The following is an 18,526-nucleotide window of genomic DNA, read 5'->3' on the forward strand; positions in this document are numbered from 1 at the left end:
GTTCCTTCTGCCCTATCTGTTCCTCTTGTTTCATCTGACCCGTTTTTCTTGTCCATCCAGTCTTGGTTTTTCCTATTTGTCATGACTGTCCCGTCTGGTCCATCTGTCCTGTATTTTTGCCCGGGCACTAAACTAGATGAGGAAAAGTCTCCTACATGTTAGACCAGGTTAAGAAGAAGCTTAAGGTTAAGAATGTTTGTAGTAGAATAAACGAGTCGTAAAACGCTTGTCAGCCGCTAAGGTTGTTAATCCAATCTTACCATTCTATTATTAGTTTTAGTTGTATGTAGGTACTGCGTGGGAGCCCCAGAAGGCCCTACTCCACATCCGTTCCGTCTTTCTTGTTTGTCCGGTTTATTCGATCGACCTTTTAGTCCCGTCTGTTCCGTTTGTCCCGTCTGCCCGTCTTTCTCGCATACTCCGTCGCTCCTGTCTATTTCGTGTTTCCCATTTGTCCCTTATATTTAGTCGACCTGTTTGTCCCGTCTGTTTCGTCTGTCCCGTCTTCTTCGTCTGTTGCATCAGACCCGTTATTTTTCAGAATAACGTTATTTTTCAGAAACTAAAGAAGCGGAAATATATTATTTGGGTACGCGGTATAACTAAATTAAATTCAATTCAATAATTCGGTATTAAATAACAAGCATTAAGTAAATTAATTGCGTAAAACTATATTCAATCTCAAGTCCAATTTTAACTTTAATTTCGTGTCCAATATAAATCCATTTTCAAGTACGATTCGAAGTTTAAAACATATCCATTTTCATGTCCAATCAAGTCCTGTAGGGAAATACATGCAATGCAATAAAAAAATTACTAATAATATGTCTAATATCCGAAAAGTTCCTTTGAATATTCGATTGCTTTGTCGGATGGTTATATTAGCAGCAGAAATCGATTTGGTTTTCCCCTATTCATCAAATGATCTCTGATTGATTGATTGACTCTGAATGATTGACGTACAAATCGCACTGGTTTCCGCCCACTAGATTTCCAAAACGGCGACAGTAAAAGAGCATAACGTCACAGCGAGAGCAGCAGTATTAGTTTTCTCCCCGGCTGGATTCACATACCAGCATACAAGCAGCAGCTATTTTATAGCATACTTGCTTAGCAACCGGCTCAGGGTATGAAATGGGGAAGGCAAATGAGGAGCGTCCAATATAGCTCTAGCTATCCCAAGCCCCTACCTAGCGCCTCCACGTGGCCATACCCGGTAATGCTCTATTGAGTAGCCAAGCTAGGAGGTGCGATACTGTGTTGTTCTCGGCTGCCTGATCTCATAATCGAGGTTTTGGGCAGACACCACACGACCTTGTTAATAGGTAAGCATAATATAAGTTATTTTAATTATTTTTTTCGTTTTAGCTTATGAAGTATTTACTGCTATATAGTGAAAACTTTGGCCAATACGAGTGTTAATACTGCACATGGCTATTGGATACCAGAAGAAAAATTAAGTTAATTATTAGAAGCAGTTATGGAAACTAAAAGGACGCAACTCTATTCCATTCGAAGGACTGCTGGTGAGATTGTCCTATTTTTACCCATATATACCATATTTCATAAATAAAATATAATCGGGAAGAGGGAGGGACCATCAGAGCACTTGTTTAAAGCGGTGGGCCTAGGGAGAGTGAAACAGTCAACTTTCTAGGGTTAATCTTGGCCCGATTAACAACACATCGTGGATAATGAGCGGGCTCTTCTCCCCACCTGCTGGAGTCATTCTGCATTAAGACGGATTTTTATTAAAAAGATGTGGCTTTTCGGTCTCGAGTTTCTTACGAAAACTTTATTTTACGTTCAGCTGACGTTTCGAAGAACTATGCCTTCATCATCGGAGCAAAACGTTTATAAATGTTTTCTTAGTCAAGTGTTTAAACATGAAAATGTTAATTTTGTTTAACCCTCTATAACTATAACCGTCAATTCAATTGATCTGGTTGTGATGTGCGTAGACGGTTATAGTTATAGAGGGTTAAACAAAATTAACATTTTCATGTTTAAACACTTGACTAAGAAAACATTTATAAACGTTTTGCTCCGATGATGAAGGCATAGTTCTTCGAAACGTCAGCTGAACGTAAAATAAAGTTTTCGTAAGAAACTCGAGACCGAAAAGCCACATCTTTTTAATAAAAATTCAACGGTCTATTATAATTATCTTAAGACGGATTATTCAACGATTGACTCAGGTGATTTAGCCCTTGGAAGGAGATTCTCTAAATCCCTGGTACGTGTAAGTGATGTTGCTTATCGATCAACTCCCTTTTGGCCCTTCTTACAAGAGTTGGGAGGCATGACCAATCGTTGAATATGTTCAACTCTTTTTGACATGATAGGCTCATTGCTATGAACGGATGTTCTGCTAAGGCAGGTGGTAGTATCATATATTCATATACTTGCTTAGCAACCGGCTCATTCATCATTCTCTGTTGAGCGAGGTCCGTTTTCCTTTTGCTCTATGTAAGACCCCACCAGTGGTAATCTTGCACGGACACCAATTAGAAAAGTCCCTTCGCTGCAGCAGTAGCAGTAATAGATTCAGTAGGCATCCCGCGTCGAATGATGAACTGCCAACATGGAGACGACAGATTTCCCTGCGGCATCCGAAAATTACGATAAGACCAACATCAAATTTAATTTAATTCCAATTTTGCCTCCGATTTCAGACCCAATTTCAAGTACAAATTAATGACCGACTTAAAGGTCAATTTGAAGTCTAATTTTAAGTGCATCTTGAACTTCAATTGAAGTCCAACTTCATTTGCCCTGTTCAATGTCTTAAAGCCAATTTCAAATTCAATTTTGTTCCAATTTCGCCCCCGATCTCATTTCAAATTTTAAGTCCGATTTTAAGTCTACTTTAGTTCTAATTTCACTTCCGAGTTCAATTTAAAGTGCAATTTGATTTAATTAAGGTCCAATTTCAATGTCCAATTAAGGTCTAATTTCAATGTCCCATTTTAAAGCCAATTTTTAATCAAATTTAATTTAAATTTCACCATCAATTTCATGTCTAATTTCAAGTCCAATTGCATGTCTAATTCCAAGTCTGATTTCAAACCAAATTTCAAACTCAATTTAAAAATCCAATTTAAGTTCGATTTCATGTTCTATGTAACCCATTTGAAGTCCAATTCCGATTCTATTCAATTCAGATTTCAGATTCAATTTAGGTTCAATTTCAAGTACAATTTAATGTCCGATTTTAAGGCCAATTACAATTCTATTTCCTAGTGGACTTTGAGGTTCAATTGCAACGTCCCATTTCAAAGCCCAATTACCCATTGGGTATTATTTGCACTGTATTTTTATCGTGGCCAGTTTATTGAAAATTGGAAAACATGGCGTTACCCGTAAAGCAACGTCGCGAATTTATTTTGCGCAAGCACCTGACAAATCTTCAACTCTTTCATCGGGAGATCGGAAAACAACTTAGAATCGTGCAGTTAACGGTGAGTCGTGTGGTTAAACGTTACTACGAAACTCTGAGCATCGAACGGATAAATACGGCCAGAATGGATGTTCTACTAGTGATCAAGATCACAAGTGTGGCGTGGAAGCGTTTAGGCGGAATCCCAATGCTTCGATCAGTGATGTGACCAAAAAGTTGAATCTGTCCGTCTTCGTTCAGTACCCAAATACCGGAAAGGACTGCATACGAACAAAGTGCAGAAGGCTCCAAATCGTGACGAATGGCAAAATACGGTGGGAAAGTCACTGACCCGGAAACTACACCAAGATGCTGATAAAGCCTCATTGCCTCATCATGAACGATGAGACTTACGTCAAGGCAAACTTTCGGAAGCTTCCGGTGGTACTGTACTTCACCGCCCAGCAAATGTTTAATATTCCAGAGGAAGAGCACAAACTTTTAAAGTTTGCCAAGAAATACATGATTTGGCAAGCGATCTGCTCATGTGGCAAATGGAGCGCGCCGTTCGTGAGTACCGGGACTTCAACGGGCAGATCTACCTCAAGAAGTGTCTACAGAAGCATCTGCTTCCTCTGTTGAAGCAACACGAGGTCCCTACCGCAGCCTGCCACTACCTTCAGTATATCAGCACATTTGTATACTTGATACAGCTCGTGGTTCACGCGCCAACGCCATACTACATTTTCTATTTTACCACCAAGTATTGAACGCAAAATTTTACGGTCAAAACCCCCAAGTACTCGTCGGTCAGTTCCCTTTAGCGTCCGTGATTCGAGTCTGTACAGGGCCACCGAGAGGATTAATGTTTTGTAGAGTGCCAGTTTTGTGCTAATTTGCAAATAACGGGACTTCGGCTGGATACGTTATCCGCAGAAAGTTCGATTCGCAGTTGCAATTCCCCGTTTTACTTCGCGGCTTACGTCGTTGTTGCCTATCACGAGCGTACCAAAGTTTATGAACTGGAGGAACTACTTCATATCCTTCCCCATCCAGCTCCACCTCGGCACCAACATCATTTAAACTCCCATGTTACCTGCCAGCAACCATGTACTTCGTTTTGGCGGTGTTAATGGTAAGTCCCAATCTCACAACTTCCCGTTTAAAAGGCCTACAGAACTCTTCCAGTGCTCTAAGGTTGATTCAGTTGAGTTCGACGTCATTCGTAAAACCAAGAAGCATGTCAGACTTCGTTCTAGCATTATCTGCCACAGCTCATTTCGTTTGACTGAATCGTACGTCGCCTTAAAGTTCAAGAACTCATGATGAGTCTGCAAGTTGTACTCCCGTAACTTGTCTAGCAACTGACGCAGGGGATCCGTCGTAGAGCGATCATCTCGAAAACCAGCTTGGTACTCGCGGTTTTATTTTTCGAGGTGGTGCTCAGGAGGCAGCCCAGGGATAAGGAAGCATACTGGACAGAGCGTTGCACAGTTGACAAAATCGACCGATTAAAACGAGAAATCGATTCGTGATGGTCTCATTTCAGGGAAATGACGAGAAGTAAAATGTTTTGCACCATCTACCCCTATTTCTCAACTGTTATGGAAGAATTACAAACTTTCTCTAATCTGAGAATCTATGGTAGGAAAAGTAGGAGAATGGTGGGCTCTGGTTTGCCCGATTTTGCTCAAGAATTTTGTGGTGCAGACAAAATGCCAACTCGACTGCCGAAACTTGATAAAGACGGATTCTTGGATATCGATGGCCATATGAATACGCTAATTTTAGTCCCAGAAACAACTAAATTCCTTATCCGAAAGTACAACGAGTCAGGAATCCGCCGCAACATTCACTAATACTGAAACGTAAAGGCTTTTCATTCCACCTTCAGCACTCAGTATAGGTGGATCGTGGGAGAGCATAGTCCACTCAAGTAAAACCGTGATGTTCAGCTTACAATGAAATGCCAAGTTGAATAATGTGTCTTCTTACAATGGTGATTGAAACCGATGCTATTGTAAATAGTCGGTCTTTGCCTAATTTACTTCTAGGCTCGTATCCAACTCCAATGCCAATGCTCCATGTTAATGTCTAGAAAAGCGCCTTCAGTGGAGTAACGTTAAGATTTTCTTCAAGCAATTGACGGACAGTGGAATGTCTACATTTTCAAAAATTCGTTTCTAAATTTTTTTAATCATCGAATCTTGATACAATGTTCCAATGTCCCTTGAGCAAGCCTAACCTGGTGATAATTAAAAATAAAGCACGTTGAATTCAAAATTTCGGGATATTTACTTTTCTTGTAGATCTTAAATGAAAATAGATTGATGTACAATCATCATTTTGCGGATTAGATTGCTTGTAAAATGACACTACCGGCATAATACATTTGCCAGCAGAAATAACTTTCCGCAGATTGCGTTTAAAAAACGTATTCTTTGACTGGTTTTTATATTGTCGTCTTTTAAACGCAAGAATGTAATTTAATTTTCTTTTGCACCTTAGCTTTCCAACCGTCAAATGGCTAATGATTGTCAATGTTGTTACTGTAATGATCACTCAGGGCTGTTCATTCAGCATCGTTAACTGCTGCTTCCATTCTACATTGCCATTTTCATCAATAAATCGCCTTCCGCATAATATCTATCTAATTCAATGGGGCAAAGTAATAATTTTCCTTCAACGGCGTTATAATTCTTAACTGTTCACTAAATACATTGTCCAAATTGAAAGGACAGTTGAGATTTCATAATGAATACATAGAATTTCATTTCCTAATCAAATTTTATGTCTAACAAAATGGATTTATGAACTTGATTAGTTCATCAATCGAGTTGCTGAAATCCTGTTTAGGGAGGATTTGTAATGTGAGAAATATGAACCAAATTTGTCTAACAGAGATATAAAACGATTAATGAATAATCACTCATTTGTTGCTGTCTAATTTTGAAAAAAGGCCCAAAAGGTTATTGAATATTGTCTAATTTGGCATTTTTACTTGCAAATAACAAGTACCTGCAAGTTTTTTCGAAAGAATTAAATGAAAAATTAGGGAAAGATAACTTGGTGATCTAAAATTTGGCTGCTATTCGCAAGCACTGCTTTGTCTTCCAAAGACTGTTAAGTTGATGATAATAATTTAGCACGCTGTCTGAATTCACTTCATTTCATTATGGCGTACATGGTCTGTCCGATGAGTAACCTTGTCTGTTCACAAGACTATATCACAACCGAACCGGTTTGGTTCGTGTCTGACGTAAAGTTTGTTTACTTTTCACTGTAGGGTCGTGACGTTCGATATGTGTCTTATCTGAGCAAGATACCAGTTCAGATTGGTTTCAATATTTACTGACAGCATCCGCAGAATTTTTGCGTTCTTCACTTACCCGCTGCTGGTGATGGACGTCTGAATACCCTGGAAGCTTCCCTGTCCGTTGGGAAGCTGTGGGAATTGCGGGAACTGTATCGGGAAACCGAAGTTTACTGTTATCGATCAAAAGCGAGAAAAAAGAAAGAGAAGAATACAGAAATTAATTAACACATTCGATCAAAAACAATGCAGGCAATTAGAGAAAACCGAACAACATGCGCCGGGGCGAACATGTCCGTGGTGAAGAAATCTCCGATAATGGACTTCCGAGCGCGTTGGAAATCCCGCTCGAGAGGTGCATTCCGGGCAGTCTAACCGGTCGAGCTAAACTTTCGAATCAAGTCCACAATTAGGGTGACTGATTGCAGGCTCGAGGGTGTTTTTGGAAACTGTTTACATCGTTTTATACTACGTGAAAGCACGTCGCAATAATTACCTCCTCCCAGTTGAGCCGCTCTCCTCGTGCGGTGGAACATTGGCTAAGTAGAAGAAGAATAAAAACAAAACAAAAATTATCAGCAGGAAGAAAGAAAAAAAACTAGTTGAAGCAAATCAAACGGAAGAACTCGATCGGTCTACAATTACAAAATTACTTTACCCCCATACCGAAAACAAAAAACAAAACAATCAAACCAACAACGCAACAGTGTAGTTGTAGTGTATCGAATTGTTCCATTTGGTTCCTCCCCCGTGCCTAAGACAGGCAGCACTTATTTTATCTTACCGGTAGATTATCGATGTAGGTCAGCGGTGATCGGTAACCGTTCTCGTCGATTTTGTAGAAAGCCTTCGGGATGTAGTAACCGAACTCTGCAAGTCAATCGGAGAATGAAGATAAACGATGTTAGAAGTCGAAAAACAAAAGCCAAAAGAGCCAAAAAAGATACATGAACAATTCGCTAATTTCTTACAGCTATTTCTGGCAGCAATGAATGCGTGTAATGAAAGCACACTTTTTTTGTTCTTGAATGCCTGTAATAATAGTAATTTTCTTCACGGTGTTGAAAAGTTTAGAAAATCGACTGCCGGGAGCTCAGGTTTTTTTTATTTAAATTTTGGAGTCGATTGTATTTATCGAAATTTGCGATATATTTTAGCTTCTGGGAATATAAAACTGATAATTGGGTTGGAATTTAAGACTGCGAAAACTTTTTATAGCTATTTAAATTTGATTCATTTGAACTATAAAAACTTGCGTGCTCAGGTATAAAGAGAAGGTGAGGTACCGCATCATCCTAAAAGCATGTTTTGATTTAGAAAAATCAAATAATCATTTCAATTTATTTTTACAGTTTACAGTTTATTTCAATGACATAATTATTCTCAAGAATATTGAGCGATTTGGTTAAAATTATGAACATTCAGATAATGTGTCCCCCCGGATCCGGATGGCATGTATTGTACCTGCAGCAAAGTAACTGATATTACTTAATTGCGTTTAATGCTATTAGCAGCAAAAATCTTTCGAACTTGATTTAATTGCTTCCGTTGATTATATGATAATATGTAACGCTTTTATCCATAACTGTGACCATTTATTGCACTGATCCATAATTGTGGTTTAGACAAAGGTTGATTTAAGTTAAATTTTTTATCCTATAATTTAGCGTAAAATACGCCTTAGTTGATCCATAACTGTGGAGTATACAGTCACTGCAATAAATTTTATAGTGATTCGTGCACCCAAGTGCTCCAGTGTAGATACGCCAATATGTCTGTCGAACCAAACCAGGAGCAAGATAGTTCCGTTATTTTCTCCTCAAATCCGAAATTTGTCGTATTTTTTTAATTGGTTTACAGGTTTGTTTGGGTTGTAATTTGCACAACGCAGTGCTTATAGAAATGAAAGCAAGAATTGTTGACAAATTTGACTGCATGCTTTACAAAATTCTTATACCATTCTTTTTAATTTTTCAAACCCAGGAATGGTACGTAAATTACGCGGTTCAAACAGTTGTCATCGAATTGTTGAAACTGCCTAAGTTTTCTTGCTCATGGTTCCAGAAATTACGTTACGAAAGCGTCACTTTTCAGTCCACAACTGCAGATTGCTTGCCAAATAACTACCTCTTAGGCGTGGTTCAATAATTACGTAACGCAAAAATTATGGTTTTTTGACCCCCTCCCACCCCTATGTAACAAAAAGTAACGCTTGGCATAGCCCCCCTTTAAATTACGTAACGTTAACTAAACCTCCCCCCTATCATTGAATGAAAATCGTACAATCCATTTAACTTTTTTTGGTTTTGCAAACTCAAGAAACGCATCGATTTTACATTCTTATCAAAACTACTCTGATCAGAATGTCAATTTTGAATTCTGATCAAACTATATGATTTAACACAACCAGGTCTGTGTTCAAAACAGGAATTTTGATCAAAATGGATTTGATCAAGTAGAATGGAGGCAAAAATCATAGAGTTTCTCAGTGAAACAGCAATAAGGCATCACCCTATGTTGCATGTAACGGGGTTAAACGGTTTTCAGCTGCTCAGATCTATTTAGCAAAATATAATTCCGTATTTTTTTAATTTGATAAATTTGTTACGTAACTCTGCTCAAGACTCCCCCTACTCCCTATCTAACAAAAAGTAACGCAAGCTTGACCTCCCCCCTCCCCTCTGAACGTTACGTAATTTGTGCATGAAGCCTTACTAACTTTAAGTGTTCCAGGACACGTTGCTGATTGAACGAAAACAAACCTACTTTTTCAAGAATATGTCCAAAAACTGCAACTGCAATCTTATTATGTCAATAAATTCTCATAATGCTTTATTGAGCATTTCTCTTCTGTTTTCATTCGCGTTACGGTCAGCTTGTGCTTTTAAATTTATAAAATCAGCATCCAACATAGGATAGCGATTCCTGCTCTTACCTGCCATTTTCGCAGTGTCTGTTGACGTCAATTTAGGATTCTAATTGAAAAAAGCCACCGACTTCGCATAAATTTAAGGATTACCTTTATTTTTCTTTGCCACTTTCGGTTTTTCTGTCGGCGTTCTCTAAATCATTTCATCACGGTTCACATCCCGTTTCATCAAACATCACACACCGTGGACTTGGAATAATTCAACAGTTCAATCAACTCAGGAGCAAATAGTCCAAAAATTTCAATGCGTTTCAATTGGGTGTTTTAGTTTAGAGACGTCTATAGACGAAACACTTTTTCTTTTAAATATAAGTAAAACAATTCGGCTGATTCGCTTTTCTATTTCTTCGCCCATTTTGGCAATTTCTAACAGGATTTCTACAGTGCAGCAGAACGAAATTCTTTATTGTTGTCAAATGAATATGGTTGTACCTCATAACCAAGTTGCTAATGCTATTGCTAATTCCCGTCGTAGTAAGGGAAGCCACTTCAATTTTCATCATTTCTTGGATGTATTTTGGCTGGTAAACCGCTGAATAATGCGTACCGTCCGTCGGTGCCTTGTGCACGTGTTGGCATAAAATAGACCCTACAGTGGTTCATAGCCTCTTATTCAGAAACTCCTATTCCTACCTCCTCGTGGTACCAGCCGGGATACGAGCAACTTTGGTGGAGATCGGGTAACCAACCCCGGTGGAAGCCAAGGTCGTATGCTGATAGGAAAGGAGGGCTCTTTCGAGCTTCGTTGGCCCTCCGGCGAAACAGGGGGTTGGTGTAGCAGGCTTTGCAAGCCGTCACCACGAAAAATACTAAAGCACGAAACGAAGAACAAATATATTCTTACTGGAACAATCGGAATAGACCCACGCGACGAAAAAGGACTATGAATTGGAAACTCGGGACGTGGAACTGCCGATCTCTCAACTTCCAAGGGAGCACTCGAGTGCTCTCCGACGTATTGAAGAGCCGCAAGTTGCAGGAGGTGTGCTGGAAGAGCTCAACGGTACGTACGTTCAGAGATGGACATACCATCTACCAGAGCTGCGGCAACACACACGAGCTGGGTACAGCTTTCATAGTGATGGGCGAGATGCGGAAACGGGTGATTGGGTGGTGGCCAATCAATCCTCGAATGTGCAGGTTGAGAATCAAGGGCCGATTCTTCAACATAAGCATCATCAACATGCACAGCCCTCACCTCAGAAGTTCCGATGACGACCAGGATGAATTCTACGCGCAGTTGGAGAGTGAATACGACCGCTGCCCAAAACATGATATCAAGATCGTCATCGGGGATTTCAATGCTCAGGTCGGCCAGGAGGAGGAATACAAACCGGTGATTGGAAGGTTCAGTGCACACCAGCGGACCAATGAAATGGGCCTAAGACTTATCGACTTTGCCGCCTCCAAGAATATGGTCGTACGTAGTACCTTTTTCCAGCACAAAATCCATCACAAGTACACCTGGAGGTCACCAAATCAGACAGAATCACAGATCGACCACGTTTTGATCGACAGTCGGCACTTCTGAGACATTATCGACGTCAGATCCTATCGAAGCGCTAACGTTGACTCGGACCACTACCTAGTGATGGTTAAGATGCGCCCAAGACTCTCCGTTGTGAACAACATTCAGTTCCGACGCCAGCCTCGGTTAGATCTCGCGCGGCTGAAGCAGCCAGACGTCGCCGCAAACTACGCGCATTCACTCGAAGCTGCTCTGCCAGAAGAGGACGAGCTGGACGAAGCCCCTCTCAAGTACTGTTCTAACACTATCAAAACAGCCATCAGCAGTGTAGCAGAGAGCTCCATCGGGCATGTGGCCCGGAATCAGCGGAACGATTGGTTTGACGATGAATGTAGGAGGATGATGGATGAGGAGAACGCTGCGCGGACGGTCAAGATGCGCAGTGCCACACGTCAGAACGTGGAAAGACACAAACAGAAGAAGATGCAGCGGAACCAAATCTTTCGGGAGAAAAAGCGCTACCTGGAAGAGCAGGAATATGCAGAGTTGAAGCGGCTGCATCGTTCTCAGGAAACGCGGAAGTTCTACCAGAAACTGAACGGACCCGCAAAGGCTTTATGTCGCGAGCCGAAATTTATCGGAATGAGAATGGCAGTATTCCGACGGACGATCGTGATGTGACCGATAGGTAGAAGCAGCACTTCGACGAACACCGGAGTGGCGCCCAGGCGGAGAACCATGGCGGCGGGGAAAGCGGTTTCGACGGTGCAACAAACGGGGAAGAGGTGCCAGCCCCAACGATAGACGAAGTTAAGCAGGTCATCATGCAGCTAAAGAACAACAAGTCAGATGGCATCGGAGCGGAGCTTATTAAAATGGGACCAGGAAAGCTGGCCGGTTGTATGCACTGGCCAATTGTTAGAATTTGGGATACGGAACAGCTACCGGAGGAGTGGTAAGATGAGGTTATCTGCCCGATGTACAAAAAGGGCGACAAGTTCGATTGTGAGAACTCTCAATGCCGCCTACAAAGTGTTGTCCAAATTCATTTTCCGCCGACTGTCACCAATTGCGAACAGATTTGTGGAAACTTATCAAACCGGCTCGTCGAAGGTCGCTCTGCAGCAGAGGTTGGAAAACTCGCAAAATGAATATATACGCCGACCATCGGCAAACGGTTTTTATCATGATAAAACAGCTACGCGAGTGGTTCAATTCGCCTATAACAATGAGCATCATACACTCACGCTTCATAGCATCGCTGAATATACGAATATCGTGAGCAACGCAAAAGTGCAAATTACTGCTTTCTGGTGCTTGTAAAGCCACTAACACTACTTTAAACTATTCCCTTTTCGTGGTAATATTATTTTGAATACTTTCTGGCGTCCCCGGACATTCTATATCCGATAAATCGAACACACTCAATGTTCAATATTCAATTTTTGAACGAATTCTGATGTTCACATTGAGGTTCTGTTCGTGATAAAATTCAAAGCTGATGCGTGCATTATCGCCGAGGCAGGCGAATAGTGTGTGTTCATGAGGGATGTTCATCGATTCAAACGATCACTTTTTCGCGAATTCTCCAACCACTGCTCTGCAGCAGATCAAATATTTACACTGCGGCAGATCCTCCAAAAGAGCCGTGAATAGAGAGTTTCTTCAACTGAGTTCCGTTAACTTCAAAGTCGCATATGATACCATCGACCAGAAGAGCTATGGACGAGAACAACGTACCCAGGAAGCTCATCAAACTGATTAAATCTACGATGGATGGTACACAGTGCTGTGTTCGGATTTTGGGTGAATTGTCAAGTTCTTTCAAATCACACAGAGGGCTGCGTCAAGGTGATAGTCTTTCATACCTGCTGTTCAACATAGCGCTACAAAGTGTTATGAACCGAGTGGATATCCACACGCGGGGCACGTTCTTCAACAAATCTAGTCAATTCGTCTGCTTTACCGATGACATGGACATTATCGGCAGAACATCTGTGGCGGTGGCTGAAAAGTACACCAGACTAAAGCAGAAAAGATTGGGTTGAAGGTAATTACGTCTAAAACAAAGTACATGCCGGCCAGCGGAACCGAGGCCGAACGACACCGCTTGGGCAGTAGTATATTGATCGACGGCAATGAGTTTGAGGTAGTCAACGAATTTGTCTACATTGGCTCACTCGTAACGGCGGACAATGATACTAGCCGTGAGATTCGGAGGCGTATTATCAGCGGAAGTCGTGCTTACTATGGGCATCACAAGCAATTGCGGTCGAGCAGACCCGTACAAAGTGCACCCCGTACAAGACGCTTATCAGACCGGTTGTTCTCTACGAGCATGAAACGTGGACAATGCTCGAGGAGGACCTGCGAGTGCTCGGAGTTTTTCAACGACGAGTGCTAAAAACGATCTTCGGCGGCGCACAGGAGAACGGAGTATGGAGGCGGAACCATGAACTCGCACAGCTCTATGGCGAACCCAGTATCCAAAAGGTGGCTAAAGCTGGACGGATACGATGGCCAGGGCATGTTGCAAGAATGCCGAACAACTACCCTGCAAATATGGTGTTCGCCGGATTTCAGGCCAGGATTTAGCAACAAGACGACCAGGAGCGCAGCGAGCAAGATGGTTAGACCAGGTGGAGCGGAATCTGGCGAAGAGTACTCGGTGTGCGAGAAATTGGAGAGCGGTAGCTCACAACCGAGTTAAAATTGGGGAAACCTTGTTCAACAGGCTTTGTCTTAAGACGGCAAGCCACTTAAGTAATTAAGTAAGCGTACACTCCACCGAAAATTTCCGCCGATTTCTCAGATATTGTTGAATAGATGCACAATTGCACTAATAATACTGGGTCGGCTTTCTGCGTTTCGGTAAAAATGCAGTCTATCATCGTGTCAATTTTAACGACTTTACCTCAGAGTTAACGTGAATGATGCGACGTACTGTGGGCGTCACGTGCTATTGGTTTTGTTTGCCTGCGATAGTTGAGACTCGGAAAAGTTATTCAAAGTATTCAGTCTAACAACTAAGCCGGCCAGCTTATGAGACCTGTTTCTGGTTTATTTTCCGATACGTTTTCAGGACCATTTTCAGATATATTCTTTAGTCCACCTGTTTGTAGATATTTCGAATTTCTGATCCATTTTCAGTAGGACTACTTTTGGTCCTATTTATTTATTTAGTTTAGGCCTATTTTAGGGTCAAATATCAGCTCCATTTCAATGCAATTTTTAGATTTTTTTGCAGGCCCACTTTTTTTTATTTTCAGATCCAATTTTAAGTCCATTCCTAGGTGCACTGTCAAGTCCATTTTTTGGTTCAATTTCAGGTCCATTTTATACCGTGACCGCTCCTAATTCTGCGCATTTTTCTTTATATAAGTATTTTTTAACATTGTGCATAACTATGATCACTGCGTTATATTTTATAAATGTCTGTTGAATATTACGCCGTTATTCACAAACCGGCCATAATATTTGAGAGCGAAATAATTTAACGTAAAACTGTAAGTATTTTATATGGCAGAAAACATCGCCGTTAGCACCAACGCTAAGATTGTCCTTCAAGAAAATTAACAAATTTATGATCGAAATTCTTTGCAATGTTCAAATTATCGAGCATAATTAGAAAGAACAATTAGTTTTAGTCATGTTTCAGACAAAAAGAGTGATTGTATGCATTGCTTTCCTTAGAAAAATGCGAACCAATAATGCGCAGATTTAGGCACAGATTTTTTATTCATGTTCCAAATTCTGCGCAGTAATGTATCCTACGAAGAAACCGCGAAGAAATGCAACCTCACCCAAATGGCTGAGGTATAGAGGCATGAAAATTCAAGTAGAATCTTTAACTTGCATTGATTGGAATCCTGAGCTGTGTCTCGGGGTCCGAACCTATGAACGCCAATTCATGAAACCATGTTTTCTATTTTTTTAATGTCCAACCTCATGAGGATGTCAGAGAGTGGGGAAGTGGTTTCTATATGAAAACACAATTTTTAGTATTAGTCTAAAGTGTAATGTTCAGTATGCACAAAACTCGAATCAATCGAAATTCACGTTATCGAGAATAAAATATTTAAAATGAGGCAATCAAAATGATAACAATATTCCTCTGCCACCCGGACAGCACAAGAAGGCCGAATCATGGATTTAATTATGGTAATGGCTAATGCCGGATTTTTTGGTGTGCTTTCAGCGTATAAAGACATAAACAGCATGGCAGAAGTATTTATTTTCACTTTTTGGGTGCGCAGAATTAGGAACATGGGCAAGAAAGTGCACAGATTTAGGCACGTGAATAAGTTTACAAAACGAAAAATATACTCAATTGTTGGTCGATTTATAATTCCCACATTTTTTACCAGATATTATAGACCGTAGCACTACACGTTGCTGCTATCCACGTTATTAATTTAAATCTAGAATACTTAGAATAGCGGAAGAATCATAAAAATGTCTTAACAGCGCAGAATGTGGAACGTTCACGGTAGTTCGTTTTCAGGTAAATTTTCAAGAAATTTTCTGGTTTATGTTCAGGCCAGGTCTATTTTCAGGTTTATTTTAAAACCACTTTTGGTCCACATTCAAGTTTATTTTCAGGACCATTTTCAGGTCTATTTTCCAATCCACTTTTTGGTCCATTTTCAGGACCAAATTCGGGTTTATTTTGAGACGCATTTGGAGTCTCTTTTCAGACCTATTTTCCGGTTCATCTACAAGTCTATTTTTAGATTTAGTTATGATCTACGTTTTAGGTCCATATTCAGATCAATTTTTCATGTTTCAGATCCATTCTTTGTTCCTTGTTTTGGTCCATATTTGGTATATTTTGAGATTTATTTTCAAGTCCATTTTCAAATCCATTTTCAGGTCCATCTTCAAGTTCATCTTCATGTTCATTTTCTGGTCCATTTTCAGGTCTATTTTCAGAGCGACTTTTAAATCCGCTTTCCAGTCCAATTTCAGGTCCATTTTCATGGATCTCAGTAACAGGCTAGCCCTGTGCTTGAGCAGCATATTTGCATTGGTTCATTGGCGGTGACCCTTACTCCCTCCTTAGCTATGGAGTTAACCCTATGCACCTACGAAGTTTAACATCGCACTCCAGTCTCAGCAACTCGTAACTAACTCGTATCTTACTAGCATTGATTTGAAAAAAAAGTTGACATTTTTATTGTCTCTGCTAACAGCTGTTGAATTAGATATTCAACGCAAAGAAAGTAATGAGAACCAAACAGTCCGCCAAATTTTTCGCGAAGCTTCTAATACTTTTGGTTCCATTTTGGAAATCTCTGGTCTAGAATAAACAATCTTTTGCATAGTAGTTATCCAACTGATGTTACTTTCCGTCTACCGAGTGTTAGCTAAAGTGCCAGAGGCTACCGTATCTTTGAATGGTCTTAATCGACATCGTTGAAATCGACATAAAACTTATAAGCAGAAGTTTTTCACCTGTTGAACAAGCTTTGAGAAACTGTAAACATTTGCTGTGTATAAACATTTATTAGAGATGCGCGGACATTTTAGATTTTGTGACAAAGCAGCTCAATTTCTAGATGTGGTACGCATTGATCTAGATAAGCATTTTATGTGTGACTGTTTTATTATGTAATGACTTCTATAGAAATATAACAAAACTTGTGAAAAAGTCAAAGTCTGTTATGTATCAGACAATGGGGGAGTTTGAAAAGCATCTTACTTTTATAAATTTGTCAAAATACAGAAACAGAAGGAGTGGCTGCAAACCCACAAATCGAGAAGAATTATGTTAAGATCTTATTGTCCGATGAATCTGACTCTGTACGGAAAATCACTAATAAGCGTTTTGAAGCAAACAACTCAATACAATAGACCAGCAAAGGATTGACTATTTTAAATTTTCATGAATAATTTTTCTTAACTGGCAGAGCAGTCTTCAGATAGTTTCAAATTGGGTTCAAATTTCTAATTCACATTGGCTATCTGGAGCCTCTAGCCGCGAACAAAAGCCATAGGACAAGTTTACCGGTTAAAATACTAAATGCAAATTGTTTAGCTAAGATGACGGCACACAAATTAATGCGGTTTTAAGCTGTAGTTAACCTAGATTGACTAACCTGAACATATATAAATATGAATATTAAAGAGAATATGCAGTCCCAAAATAACCCGAACCGGAACGAGAACAATTGTGACTAGTAATTATCAGTTTAGGTCCAAAACGAAAGACTTTCACTAGCTTCGATTCAGATTGAATTTTCGACGGATTAATCGATCACCGTTTAAACCATCTTTTGCTTTCCGGAATGATTCCATTGGCAGCTTCGCCAACGTTTACGCTGCCCATATCCGAATCCGTAATTCAACACAATCAGGCAGCATGCAAATTTTCAAATTCGCAGACACACAACCAGCTGCTCTGCTCTTCCGATTGACCCATGATGATGTTTATAACAGTTTACTGCTGCTGTTGAAAAGAACCCTTGCCCGAAAGGAATTAGGCCAAGAACCCATTACGGGACCATGGAAGATGTGGGATAAACCGAACGGATTCATGATGAATCGATCGATTGTTTTCCATCCATCCGATGCAAATTGGATATTTCATTTTTAAATGGGTTATTTAGCAACTTCTGCTAGTTGGGTAAAAAACCATTCAGCTTCGTTTTGAGTTTGAACAATTTGCAATTGTTCGTGGCCCGGGGGAGTATTATGCTAAAAGGTGAGCAACCTTACCTTCTATTATTAGAAAAACAACTATAGACCACAACACGTGAACGTTGGTGAACTCTTCCTGTTTGAATCATCAGAATCCATAGAATCATGATCAGCAAATGCATTAACCGAAGATTGCATCATTGCATCGACGTACAATGGAATGCTTTGTAATTTTTTTTTGTTCATCCAACGTTGTAGACGCTTCTTTCCATCGACTCACCAACTAAAATATACGTTAATACAACATCCATCAAATTATTGTTGTTGATCTCAGCCTGAGAGCTTCCCACCACCATCAAGGTAAGGCCATCAAGAATATACGGCTTCATGTTCAGTGTCAATGTCACGAATACTTCCATATTCATAATACAATATTTATACTTAAATAAAGTGAAATAATACTTCGGTAGTTCTTCGTAACGTCGACCGTCACGTCGAGAAGGTAAACAAGCAAAAAAGGTACAAAATTATCACTCCTATCCACCGACTTTTGTTCATTCGAAAATCTCAGCGCAAAGTTTCGCTTAATTAACGCGCAGGAAGGAAGCTAGGAAGAAGCAGCAGCAGCTAGTGTACGAAGAAACCGGTATTTCGGGCAGTTGGTCCTACATTTGTCATTCACACCATTATTCCATTAGCGGATAAGCTGTCGCTGCTCATCTCAAGCGGCGTGTTTGTTTCAAACTAAAAATACTGACTATTTTTTCCTATAACAAACCCCATGCAAGTAGGTATTTA

General features: G+C 40.2%; 1 pseudogene; it reads right to left on the reverse strand.

The window, feature by feature from the left end:
• Positions 1–18,526, reverse strand: part of LOC128735207 (homeobox protein 2-like) — a 35,078-nt pseudogene that overhangs the window by 16,410 nt on the left and 142 nt on the right.

Source organism: Sabethes cyaneus, chromosome 2, assembly GCF_943734655.1.
Source record: "Sabethes cyaneus chromosome 2, idSabCyanKW18_F2, whole genome shotgun sequence".
NCBI lineage: Eukaryota > Metazoa > Arthropoda > Insecta > Diptera > Culicidae > Sabethes > Sabethes cyaneus.